The sequence below is a fragment of the Protomyctophum parallelum genome, assembly GCF_964188405.1.
Source record: "Protomyctophum parallelum genome assembly, chromosome: 3".
Lineage (NCBI taxonomy): Eukaryota > Metazoa > Chordata > Actinopteri > Myctophiformes > Myctophidae > Protomyctophum > Protomyctophum parallelum.
In genome coordinates, this window is record NC_139698.1 from 50,820,394 (window position 1) to 50,825,479 (window position 5,086).

The following is a 5,086-nucleotide window of genomic DNA, read 5'->3' on the forward strand; positions in this document are numbered from 1 at the left end:
ACATCTGACCTCATAATGTAATAATCAGCTCATAATGTAATTAAAAGACGAGCACATAACTTAATAGATTTTTCTATAATGTAATAATGTGTTACATTAAGAACCTCCACATAGGCGACTCATACTGTAATAAAACTTCATAATGCAATAATGTCTTTATAATGTATGAGCTGATTATTACATATTGCATTATATTTCGCGTGCGTGTATGTGCGCTTGTGCACGTGGAAGCCGGAAATAAAAGCACTTCCGGTCCCTCCCCTTGCGAGACTGCAGCTGGGTGCTATTGTCCTTTATAAGTCCAATGAAACACTTCTTTGTAACGTATGGCCGCTGTAGTCCAGCGGTTTAATCACTCGCCTCTCAATGTTTTGGTGCTGACGACGCTGGTTCGAATCGCAGCGAAAGACAAAAGTTTTCATATTAAAAAAAAATAGCCGTATGGAATGAATACATTATTTACAATACATTAGGCAGGCAGACAGGCAGGCAGACAGGCAGTCTGTCTGTCTGTCTGTCTGTCTGTCTGTCTGTCTGTCTGTCTGTCTGTCTGTCTAAAATATAATAATTTTGGTTTGCCGCGAGCGGGAATTGAACCAGCGTCCTCAGCAAAAAAGAATAGAGAGGCGAGGAATTAGACCACTATACTACAGCGACCCGTTACAAAGAGGTGTTCCATTGGACTTTTAAAGTTAAGTCCAACGAGAGCAGAAAAAAATATATATATGAAGGACGCAGGCTCGCCTGGAGACCGGACCGGCGAGGCGCACGTCGCAAACGGGTAGATATAGTCGCGACGAGTCACGTTCTGTCGCGACGAGTCCAGCTCACGCCACAACGGGTAGATATAGCTGCGACGAGTCCCGTTCTGGCGCGACGGAAAATAATAGCCAACATATTACGTCGCAAACGGGTAGATATAGCCGCGACGAGTCCGTTCTGCCGGGACGAATTGATATTTACGCCAGGACGTACTCGAATATACGTTGCGACGGAAAAATATACGTCGCGACGTACGTCGTCCGTCGTGAAGGCATTTCGCTGTCTCTCCAGGCATGGCTCCCAGGAGAAGACAGTGTACCCACTGCACACGAGATGAGGTGGAAGCTCCACTTTTTAACTACCAGCCCACTCTACCAAGACAGAGACACATACCGGTACACACTACACACACACATACCTCCTGCAGATTACCAACACCCAAAAAAGATTCAGAAAACATGAATAATAACAAAAAAACTTCCATATCTGCTGGGTGAAGTACAGCAGTGTGCAAAATAGCAGCAACATCTGTGTGAGCTGTTGTGACAGGAAAGGGACATCCAATGGAATTCAACCACTATACAGTAAAGACTCCCTATCATCTGTGCATTCCTGCACTATAGCTGCACTATATTGATCTCCACACACACAAGTACTGTAGACACGTTTATATACGTCTGTAAAAGATTATCAAATAAACAAATTCATATCAGATAGAACTGAGTTGTGTTAAATTGAGAAAGGAAGATGTATGTAGACAGAATGAATTTGGAGAGGGAGAGAGGGAGAGAGGAGAGAGAGAGAGAGAGAGAGAGAGAGAGAGAGAGAGAGAGAGAGGGAGGGAGAGAGAGAGAGGGGAGAGAGAGAGAGAGAGAGAAGGATATGCAGTGACCTTCCGTGTACCACTGTGTGCAGGAACAACCCTTAGGGAGACAAGGGAGGCTGGCAAAGTCATTGCTACATGAACCCACTGGCCGACAGGGTCATGCCACACACGCATGCACGTGCGCACGCACGCACGCACGCACATATGCGCACACATGCACGCACACACACAAACACAACCAGATAATATCTTATAATATACAAGGATACACTCTCTATAATGGCAAATGCACACAAACAAAAGCTGAAAACACACACACACACACACACACACACACGTTCCTCATATGTGGAACAGAGATGTGTAGCAGACACTTGGCCAATGGACATATATCACACCCAATATGAGTGGGTTCCTCACACTTCCCGGTATGAAAACCAATCTTTGTCAAAACACACACACACACACACACACACACACAGTCTCTCTCTCTCTCTCTCTCTCTCTCTCTCTCTGTTTAGCGGCTAGAAAGACGGATTGGAACAAGAGCGTAAGAAAAGTAGTAGGAGGAGGAGGTGGCAGTGATAGAGAAAGACATAAAGCGAGAGAGAGAGAGAGAGAGAGAGAGAGAGAGGGGAGAGAGAGAGGTGTCGGCTCGTCTCGCTGATCCCCTATGCTAAGAGGGATTTGCATACATTTTTAATCAAAAGCAAATTAGATTATAACCAAATTAAATCACGCTTTCCACCCAGACCATCCACCCCCGTGCATCTCAGCTCTGTGGCACCCACCCACCCACCTCTTCCTCATCATTTAATTATCCCATTCTGACCTGAGATCAGATTCATACGAGGTTTCCGCCGGACAAACACTGGGTCTGATTAACCCATTCTGACCTGAGATCAGATTCTAAAAATGTCAGTCGCTCTTCGATTTAAAAAAAATAGCAGACCTACAAGCTCGTATCGCGCCACTCGGTGGCGCGATACGAGCTTGTAGATCTGCTATTTTTCAATAGCTAAAGCACGACATGATGCCAACACCAAAATGGGTGCCCGGTCAGAATGGGTTAATTATAGGCCCTAATAGGTATACGCTTAGACAAAAAGGCACGTGAGCACATATGGAGCTAATTGACTTCAAATGATGCACAATGTGTCATATATTGTAAAGTATATTAAAATTGGTTAACCATAAACAAACCACGTTAGCCAATAGCCACGTTAGCCTCGTTCCCAGCCTATAAAGCCGTTATTCATAGTCTGGATTTTCGGTGGTGGGGTGACCAACCGAACTACAACATGACGTCACTGAGGTGACCACCGAACTACAACATGACGTCACTGAGGTGACCACCGAACTACAACATGACGTCACTGAGGTGACCACCGAACTACAACATGACGTCACTGAGGTGACCACCGAACTACAACATGACGTCACTGAGGTGACCCACCGAACTACAACATGACGTCACTGAGGTGACCACCGAACTACAACATGACGTCACTGAGGTGACCTCCGAACTACAACATGACGTCACTGAGGTGACCACCGAACTACAACATGACGTCACTGAGGTGACCACCGAACTACAACATGACATCACTGAGGTGACCACCGAACTACAACATGACGTCACTGAGGTGACCACCGAACTACAACATGACGTCACTGAGGTGACCACCGAACTACAACATGACGTCACTGAGGTGACCACCGAACTACAACATGACGTCACTGAGGTGACCACCGAACTACAACATGACGTCACTGAGGTGACCACCGAACTACAACATGACGTCACGAGCCGCGGTGAAGAGCAAACCACCGCCACCCCGCCCCTCAGCCCTTCTCTCTGTTTTTTACTCACCACCGCTCAACGTTATCTCAGCTCCGGTGGTCAGCTCACCAACGGAGCGGTGGTCACCTCACCACCGGAGCGGTGGTCACCTCACCCACCGAATAGTCCAGACTATGAATGAGCCTTTACTCATCTGCGCAGAGAAAAGCCTGGTCACAACCTATAAAAAGGCAGAGAGTGTTCTGCCGGAAGTGTATAGGGCCGGAAACATCCGTCGGATGCATTTCCCCCGGATACGATATTTTTCATAGAGACAGATTTAACAGATTTGTAAAGCGTCAAAGTCTGTCAGACACCCTTTCTGAATCCAGCCCCTTGATTGACAATTAAGTGATCTTGGGAGGTTGCCCCTCCAGCTGAATCACGTTCCCTTGATTAGGGTGTAAATTAGACCAAAAAAAGACAATAGATATATGATGAAGACCTTTTGGAACTCACTGGCCTTCCTTGGGCAGAAACAGGAAACAGACACCATTCGTTGCCATGGTTCCATACAAGCCGTAAATCGGCGTGCTATACCGTTGTTAAATTGACACCCTTACTTCTTGTATACAGTACAGTATTGATACTTTTACTTATGTAAAAATAAAATAGAGTATGTTTTTCCATAGGCCTATAGATATTGTTAAACAAAGGCAGATATTCATTCATACTGATTTCTTTATAACTCTACAGTATGAACGTACAATGAATTGCTTTAATAACTGATGCATTTTATTTGTATTTATAGAGACTGAAATAGACCTATTTTTGTTGTTGGTGGATGGCAAGTTCAACATGGAAATAATAAATAATAATGACTTACTCCCAAGCTTCTGTGGATGCTTTTCTTTTTTTTTTGTGCCGAATAAAAAAAATTAATTCATATTTAGTTCACAGGTTAATGAGCTCCTTGGTGCAAGTAGTAGTCCCTGTGAACAAAGTTTCAATTCATAAATCCGTGTTGGATAATGGTGATGCAAATGTCATTTAATTGTGGGGGTACTTATACATTTGTATATAGGTCGCGTTTGCCATTCGGACAGCTAAGAGGGCTGCCCAAGCCAATCGAGTTTAGATCGGTATAGACTCGCCCTTGAGGGCTTTGTAAGCCACTTCCACTCAAGGCTATTTGGTTTCAGACGACACTTAGAGGTCCTTTCAGATGGGCAGCGATTAACGTGCCCGGTAATTCATTTGCAATGAGACAGTCCCGTGAAATTGTCTTGCTTCGTGCACACGCCCGCAAATAACTAGACCGTCCTGGATTCTATTGCACTTTTTTTTTTACGCTTTAACGCGCGCCCCTCTTGAGCAGACCTGCATGGAGCAAACCTGTCGACAACGCCTGGCTGGACTTAGAGGTCCATTCAGATGGGCAGCGTTTCACATCGCCTAGTAATTCCTTTCCAATGAGACCTTGCGTTATTTTTCTGTATGCGCAGAGAAGTCGAGGGGCAACAAAGCAAGTGTATTTATGTGGGCGCGTTCGTGTGAAAATGTGGCGTGGTGCATGTGTCGTGCACACGCCTGCGACTGACTGGATTCTGTTTGATTCTGTTGAGCTTTTTCTTTACGCTTGCGTTGTCGCGCGCCTCTGGAGCAGACCTGGAGCAGACCTGTCTCTGATCCAGGTGACAACGCCTGCGTTAATC